Below are 21,486 nucleotides of genomic sequence, written 5' to 3'. Positions count from 1 at the left end.
GTTGGACGTCTTGTGCGTTTGGATAGTCATATGGAATCGCATATTAGACGAACAGAACTATAAGAAAAGTTAGGGGAAATATGCTAAACAAACATTTCCAGAGTTAATTCTATATGTATGTATGCGGAAAAACATGGTAGACAAATAGTGCGGGAAACCCTTATAGATGTAGAGTCATGCAATTTACACATAAGCAATTTTAGGATTTCTGTTTTAGAGTTATGAGTTACAGAAGCTGTGCTAAAGTAGAGTTTTTAAAGTAAATTGTTTTAGGTCATTTCTCCGAGAGGTGTAGGTTACTGAAACTAAGGCAAAGGTTTTAGATTAAACTGTCACACAAACAGTGTTTTAGGACATTTCCTGTAGAATCACGAGTTACAGAAACTTATCCAAGGCAGTGTTTTAGGACATTTCCTGTAGAATCGTGAGTTACAGAAACTGATCCAAGGCAGTGTTTTAGGACATTTCCTGTAGAATCACGAGTTACAGAAACTGATCCAAGGCAGTGTTTTAGGACATTTCCTGTAGAATCGCGAGTTACAGAAACTAATCCAAGGCAGTGTTTTAGGACATTTCCTGTAGAATCGCGAGTTACAGAAACTGATCTAAGGCAGTGTTTTAGGACATTACCTGTAGAATCACGAGTTACAGAAACTGATCTAAGGCAAACGTTTTAGAGTAAACTGTCACACAAACAATGTTTTAGGACATTTCCTGTAGAATCATGGGTTACAGAAACTGATCAAAGGCAAACGTTTTAAAGTAAACTGTCACACAAACAGTGTTTTAGGACATTTCCTGTAGAATCTGATCAAAGGCAAACTTTTTAAGAATAAATTGTCAGCCGTCCCTAATTTAGGGGTGAAAGGTAGCCAACTCTTGGGTTACTATTTTACAGTCACATTATAACGTTCCCACGTCTGAAAAGACGAAGATGACTGGTGGGACGGGGATTCGAACCCACGACCCGCATATTGCAAGTCGAGCGCCCTAACTACCTGGCCATGCCAGGCCTGTATGACATGAGGTTTCTGCATAAACATATGACGTAGTACTTAAAAAAACACTATGATTTATCTTGTCACTAGGTGACTAAAGTAAATTACTGATTATTACTTTGAACTTAATTTACTAAACACAAAATATTTAAGTAAAATTTTAAATATAATTAGGAAAACGTGTTTTTATTCGCATCCGTAAGCTGAAACAGGTCTTGTCCAAGGCCTTCAGTTTCATCTCATGAGCAACGAGCATCTGAAGGTGAAGTACGCTACTCCACGTGATGTAAAGCATGCCGTTGATTTCTCTCTCAAGATGACTTGTCCGTGGGGGATTGGGTTTGATTATTGTTGGTCGGGAGAGTGAAACTTGATAATAATACAGCTGGACCACCTTCCCACTTCCGCTTATGCTTCCTCTGTACCCTCCCATTCCAAAATTTGCCCCGCGTGGCTCGGGTCCATCTTGAAGCGGAATCTAAACATCTCTCTCACCCGCCTCCACGTTGATGCCACAGCGTCATCACAACAGCTGTGTTCAACACCCCCGTAACTCACATATAACATTCCCGAAGACAGGCTCATGTTACTCACGTGTTTTTATTTCAAGTGACTTGATCCAGTCATTAACATGCTTAAATCAACTCTCAAATTGCACAAGTGATTCTGTGTGCTGAAATGGTAACTCTAGCTACGTAACATTCATTCAGCCGGTGTTAACCTAAAGATCAGAGTTGTAATTTTTCTAAAAGCCATATCTAAGGTCTGTGAAACTAAAATAGCCTGTCCGATATATGTGTGTCAAATGCATTTGATATAATTGTTTATAACTACTTATGTACTTCAGACTCTGCCTCTCTAATAGCTATATTGTGAAATAGATAAGTCTGTAATTTTATAAAATTATAAGATTTTTTGTCAATTTGCCGCTTTCATGGTAGTTTTGCTTGTACTGAATAAAACAATACACATGTACTCCTGAAATAGTAGTTATTAGTTTCCTCAAATCAAAAACAAACTGTGACACCATTATGTATATCTTCCTACAATTGGCTGTAGAAAGTGAATTAATATGAGGAACGTTGTGGGCTCTAGGTTTGGAGTGAATTAGGCGAGGGACGTTATGTGTTATGGACTTGGAGAAGATTAGGCGAGGGACGTTGTGTGTTATAGGCTTGGAGTGAATTAGGTGAGGGACGTTGAAGATTTGATCACTCATATCTACTCTTGGTTCTTATTAATATTATATTTTACTTTCTTCTACTTTTTTCTTTACTTGTTTCTACTGGCGAGTGAGTTCTTTTTCTTCAGATACTTTTCTGGCTAATGTGCATGTTACCTTTTCTATGCTTTAGTCTGTACGTTAGTTTTATTTGTCTTTTATGTGCAGCAGTTTTATAAGTATCAATCTTAAGTATATAACTTCATACATCAGTAATATATGCTGTCTCTGTTTGGAGAGTAACAACCGGTACTTCTTTCCGTTTTTGCGGTAACTTTCCTAAATACTGCTAAACATTAGTTAGCTTCTGTTTTGCAATATTGCTTTTCAACTGGTGCATGCATTTTCAATTCACTTAGCATCTGGAGTTTTGAGCTTACCATTACATAACTATTATATCATCTTGTGTATGGAAGCATGTTATTCTAATGTAATAGTAACTTGACAAAATACAGTTTATAAGCATAATGAAGTGGTGCATATTTGGGAAAAATATTACCATATATTTGGTCAGTGATTTTGAGAAGAAGACAGACCAATCTTCTGTCGAAACCCCTGGTATGTTCCCCCCAAAATAATCCACTTAATTATGCTTATAAATCGTTTCTTGTCAAGTTACTATTATTATATCATCTGCTCTTTCCTTCTCCTCCATATATTTCCTATTCAGAATGGCATTATGTTTTGGTCACTATCCAATTGAAATTGAAAGTCAGGGCCAATTAAACGTCCCACAATGTGTATTGCGTGACGAACTATATTGTTATAACCCTACTTCTTTTTATCACTTTATTATACCATCATTTGTGAACACAAGTTTTAACTCTTGCAGCAGAAAAACATCTGCACACTGCATATTACAGACTATGTTCACTGTTTGTTTGTCCCTGGAAAAGAATTTTCTTTGGGTTTCTATAAACCTCAGACGTTGTCTTTTCTGTCCATAGTTCATTATCTCATTTCAGTTTTCTGTGCAATCTTTATAGAGCTTATACGTTTATATATGAAATATCAGGCATTTGCCGGCAAGCTTTCCATTAGACCCCATTTTTTTACAATCGCGTTAAACTATTATATTGCTTCATTTATGTTAGATGATACTATACTCTCACTTGGATGTTATTATTTGAAGTTTCTTCCTCTTATTAGACTTTAAACTTCCAATTGCAGCAAAACGCTCCTTAAACCGTAACATCCAGTAAACAGTTTTATCATCTCCTTTTTTTTTTCTTACTAGCCACCACTTTTTATTATAGTACAAAACCTTCATGGTTCACATTCTGCACCTGCTTGGCTAAATCTTCTAGTCAGGTGAATCTCAAATTTATATACTGCTTCCCTTGTCACTTACCAAAATACTAAAAAAGGGACCAACTGAAATGAATAATAAAGTTAACCTTAGGGGATCCAAAATTCAAAGCGTTAATTAGTGATTAAATTCTACAACCAGGGGGATGGCTTTATGAGTAGATAAAGTATAATTTCGTAAAACTAATTTTATGAAGCCGGTGAAGAAAGTACAGTGTAATACACACACGGAATACTGACATACGATGATAACAACACTTTGTTCAACAAGACTGACAACGAATTCTCTAATCATTTTTTACAAGTCAGACATTCACGAGCTATTATTGCTAAATTTGTTTCTTGCTGATAATAAGCATAGCTAATTTAACGTTATTTAAGTTGAAAATTAATAAATATATTTTTAGCTTTTCGTCTAAAGTGTTCACTTCTCTTTAAAAGGATCTTGCAATTATCATTTCTGAGAACAGTTAAGAAAGTTGATAACGAGTCATTCAACGTAGAGAAAGGTATATAGTGAGGGCATAGAATGAACTGATACGAAACAAACATGATCGAATTCAGAGCTTTGGGCGTCAACTTGAACATTTTATCTGATATATTTTACATTATTAATAGCTACTAAGTCTAGAAGTTTGTATTTACTTAAAGCTTGATGAATATCTCTACTTGTAACTGAAAATATAATCGTACATAACTTGTGTTTGGTAATCCGTTGTGTTTCGAAACGAAAAGAAAGTTGTGCCAGTGGTAAACATGCAGTGTTTACTTGTATAATCACAGTATTTTCTATAAAACTAATAACACATTTGAGAATAAGTAAAATAAGTAATTCAATAGACTAACAACATAACTGTAGTCAATGTGTGAAAACCACACATGTGCAGTGTTGTTTGGCTTTGTTTTGAAATCTGATTTCTCCAAGTCTATTCCCTTGCGATGAATTTGCTGGATTATACTGCACATAACACTTTATCCAAACCAACAAGTTTGATTTAAACTCTATAGTTGAGAAGACAGATTATATAATCGTTAGAGTAGTTAATACTACAGGATATATAAGAGTAAACGACTGTTATTCATCCCCACCCCCGAAAACAGTTATATTTTCCCTAATTTTGACCCACCAAGTATAAGATTTCAAAATTATGCACATTTTCCATTGATACTTTGTTATTCAAGGTAGGTTATACATATTTATTTTAAAAGTATATATTTGTGGTTAGTGTTGAATTCTTGCTAATTCTAAGTAATAGTCTTTTCAGTGTAGGTTGTATACATACATATATATATATATACTTATTAATGGTGTAAATAATGGTGGTTCAGGATAACATACTTATTAATGATCAGTATTTCTAATTATGGTTCATGGTCTATAACATATATTTCAGGATAACATACTTATTAATGGTGTAAATATTGGTGGTCAGTATTTCTAATTATTCTAAGATCTTACGAGTGAAATGAAAGAATATGTTCTAATAATGTCACAATCTCGTTGCCAACACATATAACCTATTCTTGCATAACACCATTGTTGCTTTCCTTTACTTCTTAATGCGTCAGTAAATTTTCTGTATTGTGCTTAGTTACTTATTTACACATTTCTTGCATTTCAAAACAGTTTTGCATCACGTGAATGGCAAATCTTAGTTTATGACTCTATATCCTGTTTATTCTTTTTCTTTATTGGGTAATTTCCAGTTTGTAGACTGTAGCGGGCTTTTGTACTCGCTGTTTATTAGAGTTCACAAATAATCCTATTTAGTTGTTGGGTAGTTTTTGATGATGAATATTAGCATGTACAGACTTGTACCATTTCTCTATTAGCTACCTTCACAGATCATGAAGTTTACCCTGTAAATCCTTCATTTCATAAATTACCGTGGCATACCGATGAGACAACTATTACTGTTGTAACGTTGTATTAGACCCTCTGGACATTTACTTATTAATGTAAATATCATAATAGAAAAGGCAATAGATCCCAGGAGATTACATGAGTTACCAGAAATGTGTGCTGGGCACCCATTAAAACACCCGAGCACATTGTGGACAACATCAACTATAAGAGATTGCCTATTTTAACCGTTGTTTCCCGACAACCAAACAAACATTTTATGAAGAATACCCCTATTTCTATCACAAAATAGGACGACAAACAAAATTACCATTACCTGACCTAATAGCGAGGTAATTTTCATTTGAGATAATGTAATCCGAGAAAACCTACTTGTAAGGAATGATAGTTATCTCATGAAAACGTCAATGTGTGAACACTGACATTTTGCGGGCCAGAACACAAAGTAATGATGGTTGAAACAGACTGAACACTGACACGTTTCAGGCCAGAACACGGAGAGATGATTGAAACATTCTATAACTAACACTTTGTGGGCCAGAACATAGAGTAAAGATGGTTGAAACAGACTGAACACTGACACTTTGCGGGCCAGAACACAGAGTAATGATGGTTGAAACAGACTTAACACTGACACTTTTCAGGCCAGAACACCGACCAAAGATGATTGAAACATTCTATAACTAACACTTTGCGGGCCAGAACACAGAGTAATGATGGTTGAAACAGACTGAACACTGACACTTTTCAGGCCAGAACACCGAGCAAAGATGATTGAAACAGACTGAACACTAACACTTTGCGGGCCAGAACACAGAGTAATGATAGGTTGAAACAGACTGAACACTGACACTTTGCGGGCCAGAACATAGAGTAAGGATGGTTGAAACAGATTGAACACTGACACTTTGCAGGCCAGATCACAGAGCAAAGATGTTTGTGTGTATATTTGTTTTAAAGCAAACTCACATTGGGCTATCTGCTTTGTAGACTTACCGCTGTCCCACCGGAAGATTAAAAATGATTGAAACATAATTTTTTATCGGTGTTCATGCCTTTACTTCTAGTTCTTCAATAAGAAAGAGTATAAATAATAAAAGAAGGTAAATCATATAATATATGAAACCCAGATATATATATATATATATATCGTATCAATAAAACCTTCTTTATATGTGTGTGTATGCATATTAACTTAGAAATCTACAATCAGACGACATCTGAAAGGAACTACAAACCTATAATTTCAATAAAAGTAAGCAAAACTTCAAATTAAAAACTTACTTTAGTTATTGTTCACAACGTAAATGATGACTGGAAGATCATATTTTACCGTACTGGAAGACATGTTTGTCGTTTGCGCGCTATTGTGTTACTAACATCATAAGTAATTAATGAAATAGATTCGTAGATACAATTTTTATTTTTACTTTTAACAAGTTAAATGTTTAATCATTTTCAAATAGACAGTTGTAAAAATGATCAAACATTTTACGTGTCAAAAGTAAAGCAAAGTTTATGCTTAAGAAATATATTTCCTTCTCGGTGGCTCAGCGGAAAGCTTAATAGCTTATAATGCTAAAATTCAAGATTCAATACCTACGGTGGGCATAACATAAATAGTCCATTGTGCAGCTTTATGCTTAGAGAGAGAGAAAAAAAACATACATGCAAACAAATCGCAGTATATTTGTTTGATATAACAAGTTTTGGTGAATGAATAAAGTAGATATTCCTGTTTGGAATTTTCGTAACTTCGGTACAAAGGACAAATGAAGGTCCCATGTTTCTATAAATGTCATTTTTTAAAGAACGTTTGTTGTTGATGCCTCGTTGTGTTCAGTATAGAGTTTTTGTAAACATCAAATGATTGCGTCTAAGAGATGAAAACCTGTTGATAATTGCATGCAGATAATCAAGTTCGTCCTTATGATATTTCTGTAACAAAGACATTTCTAAGCATTTTTCCCTTCCTATATAATGGGACAGTAACAAACCTCTGTGAAAAGGCCAGAACGATTGCTCTTTCAAAATATACACGAACGCAGATGCGTACAGACAGTGTAAAAAGAACTACTTTGCTAGAAGATTTGCGGCTGAGTTGTTCTTGATGCTTATCACTAGTAGGATCTGCCTATAGCCCCATCTGCTCTGGTACGTCTTTGTAGCGAATAACACTAACGGCCTTCCTATAATGCTGATTTGACGTCTGTGTTTGGGTGGAAAACCTCTGACATAAACCCCTAACGAGCCACTTCAAACAGCCGCCTTGTTTACGTTTACTGGTTTCGTCATATCCGTACTAAAGTTTTGAGACGTGACTGTATGCGAACACTTCTACAAAGTCAGTACTTAAAGAAAAACAATGATAGACCAGAGACTTCAGAAAAATAAATTGGAATTGTGCACATATATATATATATATGTGTGTGTGTGTGTGTGCTACATAAGGCTTGAAAAAGGCTAAGTGCTCCTGACCCATTGCTTTACAATGATTTCGCCAAAGTGCTTCGATACTGAGGAATTATACAACGTAATTTACTGCTTAAAAACTGCACGAGTGTTATAGGAGCTAAAAGTTAGAGTTGTAAAACTAGTGATTGTAACCCAACAACTTGCTAAAAACAGAATTAAAAGACTTCTAGGTTTTCACGATAGTTTTCATGATAAGTAGTTCTTATTTACAAAATTAATTTCTTTTACTTTGGGCTCGGCATGACCAGGTGGCTAGGGCGCTTGACTCGCTATCTGAGGACCGCCACACATGCTCGCCCTTTCAGCCGTGTGAGCGTTATAATGTTACGATTAATCCCAATATTTGTTGGTAAAAAAAGTAGCCTAAGAGTTGGCGGTGGGTGGTGATGACTAGCTGCCTTCCCTCTAGTCTTTCACTGCTAAATTAGGGACGGCTAGCGCAGATAGCCCTCGTGTAGCTTTGCGCAATATTAAAAACAAACAAACACACAAAGGGCTATCTGCAAAAAGATGACAAATTTTCAACTGGTAGACTGAAAGAAAGACAGCCAGTCAACAGTACTCACTGCCAAACTTTTGTTTGACCAGATATATCATTTCACCGCCAGTCTTACAGCGAACCCACGGCCCAAAAGTGCGGATCGTGTTTTTGTGGTAACTGATTTCAGTACGGGCACGCTAACCACTAAGTCCTGCAAAAGTAGAAGATTAAATGCTCTTACTCTACTAGAATATTTGGTAATTCACAAAACACAGAAGACTTTTCACAGTGTTCAGATACCTAATCCACCACGAAATTTGTTTATTTGTAATGACAGACGTCAGGCACTAGGAGAAAAGCGGCCAACATCAATTTCGACCCTTAAAACGTTTTTTCTTTTTTTTTCAAAAGCTTAAGATTTCCAAAACTTTAAGTGGTTGAAAATAATGAATCACTGTGGACAGATAAAGATTCTAAAATGAATGTTGTAGGTACGGGTCGAAAAGATACGATAAATTGTATGAGATAGAAAAAAATGAGGTCTCGTACAGTAGCCATTAAACTCATTGTTTTCACATTAACTTCACCTATGTATTTTTCCTAATTTCCATCATATTTGCCTCCCCCATCCTCCCAGTGTATCAATATAGGTCCAAATTGCCAGTCTATCTGCAAAAGTTTTCTGGAGGAGCATGATCTCGAACTCCTCCTCAAAATTTTCACCGAAGGTGCACTTCTAACGAACTTGAGTCCCCCTCCCCTCATAAACACGCACATATTTTACTTCCGACGCCTATGTTATTTGTTCTATGTAAATTATAAACGTTGAGTTGCTCACAAATAAAGTATAAATTACATCAACAAACTGTTCTGCTTTAGATGCCGTGTAAAACAAAGTGAAGCAATTGAAACTGAATATTTATGCATATAAATTTCATTACATTTATATTTATCGTTATTATGTTGACAGAAATAAAGCTTAGAGGTCAAAATGAGTCGTTTTTGATTGTTCCTTACTTAAGACTAAAACAAGTGCACGTTGAGGAAGGAAGTACAATTAGAACACATTCTATAAATTATATCACAAAAAAGAAGTACATGTTACTTTCTTATGTGCACCTAAATAACAATCTGTTGGATGAATGGAAGTTTATAACGTAATCACTTTAAAACAATAATTTGCAACTACTTCGAGTATAACAAGTCATTCCTTGTGTTTATAGTACTCTTTGAAACATAAAATATTAACCATTATTAAGATTTAAATCAGTAAAGCCATTGTCAGTTGTAAGTAGATCACCAACGCATGCATATGTAGGAAGGGAAATGAAACATTATTTATGTAGTGCAGGAATAGCGTTTCGATTCACACACACATACTAACTATCAAAAGTATGGAACGCCCCTAAGATCACATTCGCTAAAAATAATATCAAGGTGGGGAACTCGTGTGATCTTACACTCATTAAAATTGCTGTCAGAAGTATGGAACTCGCCTGGGCTTACACTTACTAAGATTACTTTCAAACGTTTCTAATGAGATCAGACTCGCTAAAATTGGTGTCAAAACCGTATAAGTCGAATATATTACACTCTCTAAAATTACTACAAAACACTTTTAGTGAGATCAGACTCGCTAAAATTGGTGTCAAAACCGTAGAAGTCGAATATATTACACTCTCTAAAATTACTACAAAACACTTTTAGTGAGATCAGACTCGCTAAAATTGGTGTCAAAACCGTAGAAGTCGAATATATTACACTCTCTAAAATTACTACAAAACTCTTTTAGTGAGATTAGACTCGCTCAAATACTATATAAAGCTTAGAACTTACTGAAATTTTAGTATTTCAATATAAAAAATCAGTTGGATCGAGTAATACACGATATCTATTAAGCAAAATTTACGCGACGAAAAATCGTCTTCTTGTATTTGTTTACAGTTAATCTTTGCCGTACACGTGGTGAACATATTCGTGTTTGTTTATAAACATGTAAAGGAGATTTACTAACCAAAGCTATTTTTCAATTTATTCTATTTTGTTTTCCTTAACTAACGGTATCGTTATTAAAAAATCTTTCTCGACAGACGGACTTCGATTGTTTGTTAGTTTGTTTTGAATTTCGCGTAAAGCTACACGAGGGCTATCTGCGCTAGCCGTCCTTAATTTAGCAGTGTAAAACTAGAGGGAAGCCAGCTAGTCATCACCACCCACCGACAACTCTTGGGCTACTCTTTTACCAACGAATAGTGGGATTGACCGTCACTTTATAACGCCCCCACAGCTGAAAGGACGAGTATGTTTGGTGGGACGGGGATTCGAACCCGCGACCCGCAGATTGCGAGTCGAGCTCCCTAACCACTTGGCCACGGACTTCGATTTAATTAAATCAGATTGGTTTTAAATGAACCTCAGAATTACCGACGACTTTTTAAGCATATTTTTCTATACTATTTATGGACCAAATTGATTGTGGGCCCATGACCTTGCTTCTTATAGGATCGCTATATGAATCACATAAAATATAAACAAAAATATCACCAATATTACAAGAAATCCCTCTATTTACTGGTAGGATTTGCTGTGAATTTTACATGAAAATGAACGATATAGCCTAATTGGTTTGGTTAATTTCTTATTCCGAGTGTTACCATAATGCTACTCGATATGGTACAATACTTGGACCCTTCCGGTAGTGAACAGCATAAAAAATAAGTTGGCAATTTGAGGTGAACTAATGTTAAAAGGTTAACTGATGTTAAAAGGCTAACTGATGTTAATTTGCATTTAAATTCTACACGTGATAATTCCTTTTGAATAATGCATTGCTTTTATCTGTTTTCACAACACATGGTTACCACACAAGCCGATACTTTAAATCATTTACTCATAGCTATTTCTGTGGTAAACATTATTTTAGCACTCACACTAGTTAATATGCCATTTTAATAATGCATTGCGTCTCTCTGTTTTTGCAACACATGGTTACCACACAAGCCGATACTTTAAATCATTTACTCATAGTTATTTCTGTGGTAAACATTATTTTAGCACTCACACTAGTTAATATGCCATTTTAATAATGCATTGCTTATATTGGTTTTCACACTACATGGTTACCACAGAAGCGAACAGTTTAAATCATTTACTCATAGCTATTTCTGTGGTAAATATTATTTTAGTACTCACACTAGTTAATATGCCATTTTAATAATGCATTGCTTATATTGGTTTTCACACCACATAGTTACCACAGAAGCGAACAGTTTAAATCATTTACTCATAGCTATTTCTGTGGTAAATATTATTTTAGTACACTAACTGTACAGTACACGTGTATACATTGTGATTTATGCATCTAGAACATAGCTAGCTATTTGTCTATATGTATGTAAAAGCTCAGCCCTCTTACACATCTTAATGTTTGGTCTCTCCTCTACTCCCTTCGCCTGTGTCTTTGTGCAGTTCGCAGCACTGTCACGTGAGCACGAGTGTAAACTGTGGTGAAGAATGAGCTTCCGCCTTACGTTTACTGACCATCAGCTAGTCAGTACAAATATTTAGCCATCTCAGTCCCCTGATGCCTTTCTCCCACCACAGCTTGTCTATGTACTCAGGCTTTTTGTATAAGGTAAACAGAGGAGGGGACTGCTTGTACTATACCTATGCACATGTATACCTACACTGGCTTGTTCATATCCTTCAAAGGACTTTACACAAAAGGTTTTGGTAGTGATCATCATGTTTCTGGTAGGTTGTTAATAGAACAGTGGTATAGAAGTAATATTTGAGAATGCAGTTTCCACTTGCTAATATTACCATTCTTGCTGCTGTTTTAGAAAAAAGACTTTACAAGACTGCAGCAACAATATGAAAATCAAAAAGACGTTGGCTTGAATACACTGTCATTACCACTGACTTCTTGCTCGGTAGGTCACAATGCGCTTAACAAATAACTAGGAATACGTTGGTTTCGGTGAGGTGTGATAGTCTTTTGTGGAACCGTGAAAATGTCACAAACACCTACATTCTGCAGAGCTGTGGGGTTCAGAATACGACGCCACTCACGTGGGTTTGGAGGTTGTATATCGTAACGCTGAAATAGCAGTAACAGAACCGAGAACAGGAAATAAGTGTCAACTTTTTACTGTTTTCTCTAGACACAAACCATGAGATAATTTAGTATCAGAGACAGCTCATGAAGCAAAGTAATACTGAGCTTTGATAAAAACATCATTTAACTTAGATTTTTAAATTAAATTTAAAAAAAAACGACGCTTTAACTTAAATTAGGCGTATAAAAGATAAAGTAATTACTTAAGTTTATTTTCATCATAAGACTTATCCAAAAAAATGGCAGTAAAATGAAATGAGGAATAACAAACATGAAACAAGAGGAAATCGGAACAAATTTTCATACCGATTGAAGATGCACGCGATCTTTCAGAAAATTGCAATTTCTCATTTTCATTGGCATTGATTCTAAATAATTTTGAGCTGTTTGTACCAAGTTAACTGCTTTTATGTTATAGCATTCAAGAAAATTCCACTCTCTAGATATTGTAACTGATCTATTTTCAGATTTTTTTATTGTTTCATATATTTCCTCGCGACGTTGAAAAGATATTTCCAAGAAGTTGACTGGATATTATAAACAATTTTTTTTACCCAATAATTTAATTTATCATTATCTTTGTATTTCTGCTTCCTGGTGGCTCATGGTAAGTTTGAAGGCTTATAACGCTAGAATTTGGCGTTCGACCCTTGCATTGGGAACGGAGTAGGTAGACAATGTGCAACTTTGCGGTTATGTTTCTTCGACAATATTGTTTGTGAGTTTTAGTTGTTATAATTACAGAACTGTATTTGTCTTCATCAAGTAATAATGAATCACATTGGGCTATTTGCTGTATCCACTCCGGAGAATCGAACTCCAGACTCTAGCGTCGTTAGTCCGTAGACTTACGGCTGACCCACCGGAGGACGATCTCGAAAGGCTGTTCAGAATTTGGTGTTTTTCCAGAAATTTCTGATTTTTGGAAGGGTGGTTAAGGAATAATTTTGCTTATGCTACTTATAATCACAAGGTGGCGCTTGTCTTGTAATGTTATTCAGCTAAAACATTATGACCTTTGTGTCTGTGTACATACTTGAAATATCCATTGTTTTATCTTGCATTTTTTATTATGATGAGCATGTTTGTTCTTTGTAACAATTTGACAGAAAATAAGAATTGAGTAGTTCCAATTACGTGCTTTTCCATATATATATTCTGTTCATCAGACGATATTTACACAAATACAACGAATAATTACGTAAACTTTAACCAGTTGTATAAGACTCATGCTGACCTTTCGACGACCACTATACAAGTAAACGCCAATAATGTTGTTTGACAGTGAAATAGAACGATTGCAAATGGTTTAGATCTCTCCCCATCCTCACGAACGTTCACACGTCTAATGTTATCACAATTACACTGCAGTTTAGTTGCACAACGAAATTATCTATAAGAACACGTGAAGTCTATTTTGCTCCGCCTACTTTCCCCCGACACGGGAAGAAAAATAATCCATTTAATGTTTCATTTCTATTACCTATTGGTAAATATGAGAATTTGGCGTGTTTTGTCTTATATAACAGTGTCATTTCAGACCCTATTATCATGCTATATTCTCTTCACGAACAATCGAAGTTTTACACAGTTTAAAGGACAATTACAAAACAAGGACCTGGGCTTAAACACAATAACTTAGCTTATATCCTAACCATCATCACAAGCAACGTGTAAGAACTTTATTAAACTGAGGGTTGCGGGTTCGAATCCGCATACCACCAAACATACTCGCCCTTTCAGCCGTGGGGGCGTTATAATGTGACGGTCAATCCCACTATTCGTTGGTAAAAGAGTAGCCCAAGAGTTGGCGGTGGGTGGTGATGACTAGCTGCCTTCCCTCTAGTCTTACACTGCTAAATTAGGGACGGCTAGCGCAGATAGCCCTCGTGTAGCTTTGTGCGAAATTCCAAAAAAACAAAAAAAAACAAACCTTGATATATACTAATTAACTGTAATTGTTCATGCGGTCTGTAGAAAATTTGCTTTATCTTTCAAATTCTGAACGTCGGAACAGTTGATAAGGCAACTTGTTTCTTTTAAGCAGAGGTTGTATATATGGAAGTGAACTATTATATGAGTTAAGTTAATTTAATTATCATTTAGGAATCATTCTACTTCATCATCAAGATTAAGAAGAAAAAATTAGAAAAGAAAATAATAGAAATGAATTTTTTTATCAATTAGAAAAATCTCTTTTAAAATTATTTATCATATCAATCAAAAATAAGAAAAAAAAACCTAATATTATTTTAAATGTGTTTTGTTTGCATCGGACGGTCTATAATTTGAGCCGCGATATATCGCTGAAAATGTTCTGAACTCTCCGGTAGGATTTGTTACCCTCTCCCCCGGAGGGGAGGGGAAGAGGGTATTGCAATCGGGTCCATATGTGTGTGTCTGTCCGTGTTCCCGCGCGCGTATCTTGAAAACTAACAGACCAATGTAAACGAAACGTTTACACAATATGGGAAGTCAGCATGGAACATTCCTCCCCAAATTTGGTTCGGATCTGGATTCTGGATCACTTCGAAGCATTTTTTATAATGGGAAGGTAGGGCATTTTCGCGGTTTGGGGTTAATAACTCTGTAAAGAGTGATCGGATTTATACCAAATTTCATGGGCACATTAAGGTAGAGACTCCTCATCACACTACAAAAAGTGATTCGGATCGTTGATCATTCTGGATCTGAGAAGGATTTTCTGGGTTTTCGAAGGTGAAATTTGACGTTATCCACCATAAACGCATGCAGTCTTGAAAAGGAGCAGCGGGGCGAGGGTATGCAATCTCTTGGATTGCTCTTGTTATATCTGTAACAGTTAATCTTGTTATTAAGTTGAAGTAACCACATAAGCGGCGGATGCTGCTTACTGGTTGCTTTCCTTCTAATTAGCAGCTGTAAATTAGGGGTGGCTGTGCTTGAAGATAGGAATTTCTGTCCTGGCCATTTATCCCAAGTGTTGCATAAGATGCCGTTTAGGTTGAAAATAATAAAGTGATGAAGGTAAGAATCATTAGGCAATAGAAAGGTGTAGATAAATCTTTTTAACTCATCGGGCTAAATAATGTCGAATTTAGCAAAACGCGTTTGTTCGTTGGATACGGTTACAGGCAGTTTTCCACACTTGTACGTCTCCTAGTGATCTTTGGGAAACCTATGGAATATATATACACATTATGAATATATTTCTTGATATTAAAGATTCTTTGCAATTTGGTAGCTTTATGTTGATTACGTTTCTACATGTTGATTAAATTTCATCGTTAAATGAAACCTTTTATATTATTATTTAACAACAAATCACGGAATAATTTGATAAAACGTAAATTTTCGTGTCGCTTAAGATACAAGCAAATACTGAGTTCGTTTACACAGTACTGTCAAGGAATATTACATACACATATATATATATTAACGTGGAAGTGAAACGTCGGTCTTATCTTTGTTCTTCTTTATAAATTTTTATTACATATAGTATCCCTTACGTTTTCATTTTTTCCAAATGTACTAGGTAATACTTCCCCCTCCCCCTAAAATGAAAGATGTATATGTGTTATATGTAACTAATCATTGATTAACTTCTGAAGTTAGTGATAAAACAACGTGATTTTATCCTCAGATAAATAAGAAATGATCTTATGATTAATAAACTAAAGCTTATAATATTATCAGACTAATCATTACTGAAAGAGGCAAACAGCAAGGATTATCATAAGTGTAGTTGATAGTTGTAACTTTTCCCTGACTAACGGTTTAGTCATGTTTGCCTTGGGTAATATTATTTCGCAGATTTTTCTATCATTAAAATGGAGGACTTCGATGCATGAAAAGGAACTTAATCCCAGTTTTCTTCCGTAAGGACCGAGATTACCTTTTATCACAAAAGCTTATATCGCTGACTCCTCTTATTAAGAGAATTTTCAGTGTACGAAAGAGAACCTTCTGCCCCTATGATGTTGTGTTTCAGTAAGTGATACTTCTTCGGCACATCACTGGAGAATTACTTGTGATTTCCATAAACAACCAAGTATACTGACTTAATGCAAGATAAGCGATAGTTTGCTCCGAAAAGCTAGATTACAACACATATGCACTATAATGAACAATTTGTTTTCGGTCAAATGTACGAAATAATCATGATGTTTATTCTTTGGCTGAATAATAAGGTTGTTTATTGAAGCCACAAATCAGTTCTGCCAAGCATTGAAAATAAACGTTTAATTTTCTTATTTTCTCACGACGACTGATTAGTGTAAAAAGTGCCAAAACTGAAAGAATGCTTGGTATTTTCCCATGCATATTGAATTTTATTGTTTTGACGTCCTCACGTAAGCTTTATGGTCTTAGGGTTTCATCAAGTTTTTCTAACTATTTTTCTCTTTTTCTTTTTTCCTGCGGGAGTGTTTACTGGCACATTTCCCATAACCAGCAGTGCTGTATGTAGTACATGCTCCATGTAGCGCCTGGTAACAGTGGCGTTCCAAGTTGCGCATGCTGCAACCGAACTTGGCCAGGAATGACAAATACGGTATCAGATGTCTACTAATCAAAGAAACACGTTGGCAAACCTCAGGAACCGAACTTGAGAAGCAAAGAAGGAGATACATGAAAGTGTGTGGATCTTTAGTTGGCAGCCACTTGTGGGCAATAAATATTGGTTACCAGCTTGTCTCGGCTCGACTGGAGTTTAGCCAGAGATTGGTCCATTTCATAGCATGTGATATTGACATCAATATTAGATACACACCCTGGTATGTTTGGAACGATTGTATCAACCGGTCTTTATACACCTATGAAGCAACAAATAAATGATCATTGCCAAATCTGATAATGACTCTCTCTAGTTAAATACGTACTTCAACACGACTTTTGTTTGTATTTGTTTTTGAAAGAGCTCTTGGCAACTGGCTATTCTCGATTTGCTAATTTAATGAAATGACATTCACTATAAGCCTTGTGCAGCAAAATCTTTGTCAATGATATTGAACTATCGATGAAAAACTTTTTTTTTTGGAACATAAAGAATACTGATACATGAATCAAACGATTAGTGTTTTGTCAGCAAAGTTATGTTCCCTTGTTATTGAATGGTAATTTGGTGAACAATACTGGTTAAAATGTTTAATATATATAATTTATTGATTTTTATTATTTAAAATTTGCTTATTTTATATATTGTTAACTATATGGATTATTTAACAACGTTAGAGCTAATCTAACTTTCTTAAGCTGCCCGAATCTCGTGAGATATCATTGAGATTATGGCGTAAAATGCCGTTAACAAAAATAATGCTCAAATGATAAATCATTATACGTTTTGGTTTTATGGCACTACATACTCGTAGGTTAACTTTTAGCACTGATCTATGTAGGTAGCTTGTTGTGGTCAGGAGTTATTGATAATCAGTACGCAAAGTTTATCAGTTTCAGAACAAATATTTTAGGAGGAAAATAATGAACTACTTTATGTAAATTGAAGTTGAAAGTGTTCAATGTAATTGAAAGTCAACAATTTATAAACTTATGGTTGTATTAAAGGACCTCTAATTAGTCAATTGTGAATGGGGCGAAACGGTTAATGTTTGTCAACATGAGTATGTCATGTAGATAACAGAAATGTAAGTATTTTTAAAAGGGTTTGTTTGTTATGAATTTCACGCTAAGCTACACGAGAGCTATATGCGGTAGTCGTCCCTAATTCAGCAATGTAAGACTAGAGGGAAGGCAGCCAGTCATCACCACCCACCGTCAACTCTTGGGCTACTCTTTTACAAACGAATAGTGGGATTGACCGTCACTTTATAACGCCCCCATCGAACCCGCGACCCGCAGTTTTAAAAGGGAAATTGAAAAGGGGATTACAAATTAAGAACTTTTTGTAAAAGATAAAACCTCATGATTAAAGAGTTGAAAACTTCAGAGAGAGAAAAGACCACTCATAATGTTGAAAGCCCCTATATAGCACTGAGACATGCCAAAAGAAGAGCGTTATAAGAAACCAATATTATTTTGAACTTGAACTCTTTCTTTGAACTTGAAATAGTCCTTAGAACCAAAGAACACTATGTAGGTAAGAAGTTTTGTGGTGAAATTAACCCACTAAGAGTCTTATTGGTTACTATATAACACTGCTTATGGGTGTGAACGTATAAATTTTCCTTCCACTTTTTCTTCGTTAATATCTGTTGCTGTTTTAACTTATGTTTAGGTTTCTGTTGATTACTACAATCACTCACTAAGTAGTTCTTGATAAATTCAGCCGCTGTTTCCACGTTTCTTATGTCCTGGTTAACTAGAGTTCACACCTTTCTCTTCTAATATTGTGTTGGATACAAGTTTCTGACTGATTCTCAGATTAATATCTACATGATTTTTTGTTGTCGCTCCGATTAAAAAAATAGGTTAATTTAATTTCTCATATGAGTCTGTCATGATCTAGTGGATAAAGTGCCGGGCTGTAGGGCTTAAGGCCTGTGGTTTGCGCCCCGATGCTCATGAATGCCTTCAGTTGTGGGAGCCAATCCCATTCAAAATCCTTGTGGTAGCAGGTACTGCTTAAATTAATGTATATAGTGATGTTTATCACACAAGTGAACCACATGTCATGATTATTTATTAACTTTAGATAGTAAAGTAATTATTTAGTTCATGGGCTATTTTGCTTTAGCCCCTTGCTTGAGAAGGGGAATACAAAAGCCCCTGAAATGAGGCAACTTTTAATTTTTTAATAGATTTTAGCTTGTATGTTTGTTTGTTTGTAATTAAGCACAAAGTTACACAATGGGCTATCTGTGCTCTGCTCACCATGGGTAGCGAAACCTGGATTCTAGCGTTGTAAGTCCGCAGATATACCACTGTGCCACGTGGGGGGGGGGGGGGGCTTTAGCTTGTAACACCCAGCGTTGATTGGCTCGATTACCGTATACATATATATTTTGTATGTTAACTGAAAACAGTCCGACAGTGGACAATTTTGTTTTAGGATGTTAGCCCGAAAGGGCGGATGCAAAAGCCCCTGAAATAGGGCACATTTCCACTTTTTATATAGTTTTGACTTTAAATTTGAAGACATAAGTATTTAACCAGTTAAATGAATCAGTTATTACCTTCCATAAAGCAGGGTATGCAATATTTAATGAGATCATTAAGGCTTTAATAACAAAAGGATTGTTTGTAATTAAGCACAAAGCTACATAATGGGATAGCTGTGCTCTGCCCACCAGGGGTATCGAAATCCGGTTTCTAGTGTTCTAAGTCCGCAGAAATATCACTGTGCCACTGGGGGGGGGGGGCATAACAAAAGAAAGAAGGAAGGGGAACATTATCTAACATTGCCCTTTATACAATTTTCGCTTCCTTAAGGGGTACCTTCAGCTAGTATAAATAATAATAAGAGACCAATTACAGAGTATAGAGTTTTTCGCATAAAAAATATAAAATTGTTGATGAAGATTAGTTTTCAATTCAATACTAATTTTATTAGAATGTACTCATCTTCTTTATGCTGAACATTCATTAACATCACTCATTAATTTTTTAATTGCAGCAAAACAACTAAATGGCCTTAATCATTAAAAAAAAAGAAATTCAATATATTTCAAGTTCAAGTTTTAAATGTGGCCTTTTGCCACTGAAGTTTAATACGATGTTAATATTGGTGCTTGATATGTCCTAAAGTAATGTTAAGACAATAAATTATTGCTGGATTTATTTTCGTATTTGTTGGTCTAAGATAAATGTACCCTACCCGCACCTGAAATACACGAATAAAATTTTTGGCTTTATTTAGGTCGCTTACACGCAGAGTTGATTAAGGACCACCGACAAGCTCGAACATCAAATTTGAGTGTTATAAGCACTTCGAACTTACCGCTGAAATACAGGAAAATGTTATACAAGAATACTCGAAACACCAGGGGAAAGATGTAAAATTTTTTCTGTGGTGTCATAAAAGAAAAATATTGTTCTCAGCGTTAAGCCAAGGTTATGTGAAGATGTAAAATGTGTGAAGACTTGATAATATCAGTGGTAGTTTCGATTTCAAAACAGTCATTGTTAAAATGTTGTTTTTTTTCTTATGGAATTAAAACTAAAAGAAATCAGTTGTCTTATGTCTCGCAGGTTCAGATATCAATTTAGGATTTTATCGTGTAATTATATTTATTCCATAATAACATGATAATATATAATCAATAATGGACTTTCCCCTACTTTTACGGAAGCGACAAATGTACACACCCTATGCTCTCACTGTGTGTTTATGGACTCGTTTTGTAAATAGTTTCCCTACACGCGTTCGCCCTCACACTCAACGGGTGTGTATGTGTACGTTGGCGTTAAAAGATTCAAAGTGCTACCTTTTTTTTTTTTTTAGGTTTTTTTTTCGTCTGCGGAATACTGGGTTTCGTGAACTCTCGGCCCTTGTCGCAAGGGTTCTTCTCTCAGAAACTTGACACCAGGGGGATTCATCCTGTGTAAGAACACAGCTGAACGGCTTACTTGACTTTTCAAGAGGTGTTCCTGTTTGTGACAACACTTGTGGAACGACCCCACGACAAAGAACAGAGGTTTCTGTGTTCTTTAACTTTGTAAACGTTAAGTGTATATATACATATATATCAAACATCAAGTTTTACAGCCAACCCACGATTTCACTCATCGCAAGATCTACCAAAGCTTTCACTTCTCAGCTATTCCGCATGCGCGTGCCATGCTATACACCATTTCAAGTTCGCCTTTCTTATCATTTATCATATGTGAATTGGTTTAGTTTTAGGGTGAACCAAACAACTTAAGATAGTAAATACACTCGGATACATTTCACGTATAATACGAAGTATCACTACAAATGGATGTGGTAATACTAGCAACAAGATAGGTTACTAACTCTACTTTGCTTCTTTTTCATATGTATTCAACGGGAGAAATATTATGTAACTGTGTCAGTTAACATATTACTTAAGACGGATGACCCCCCCCCAGTGGCACGGCGGTATGTCTGCGGACTTACAACGCTAG

General features: G+C 35.5%; 1 protein-coding gene across 5 annotated transcripts in view; it reads left to right on the top strand.

The window, feature by feature from the left end:
- The window catches only part of LOC106461965, a 77,044-nt gene that overhangs the window by 7,530 nt on the left and 48,028 nt on the right, over positions 1–21,486 (top strand). Inside the window, exon 3 of one of the 5 annotated variants that reach the window (XR_002611119.1) lies at positions 20,843–21,035. The exons of the other annotated variants lie outside the window; for them this stretch is intronic. The gene's annotated coding sequence lies outside the window, so the exon portion shown is untranslated. The remainder of the gene's footprint in view (positions 1–20,842; positions 21,036–21,486) is intronic. 5 annotated transcript variants of the gene reach the window in all.

This window comes from Limulus polyphemus, unplaced genomic scaffold, assembly GCF_000517525.1.
Source record: "Limulus polyphemus unplaced genomic scaffold, Limulus_polyphemus-2.1.2 Scaffold41, whole genome shotgun sequence".
Taxonomy (NCBI): Eukaryota; Metazoa; Arthropoda; class Merostomata; order Xiphosura; family Limulidae; genus Limulus; species Limulus polyphemus.
The sequence above is the reverse complement of the archived record's forward strand: the minus strand, read 5'-3'. Positions and strand labels throughout refer to the sequence as shown.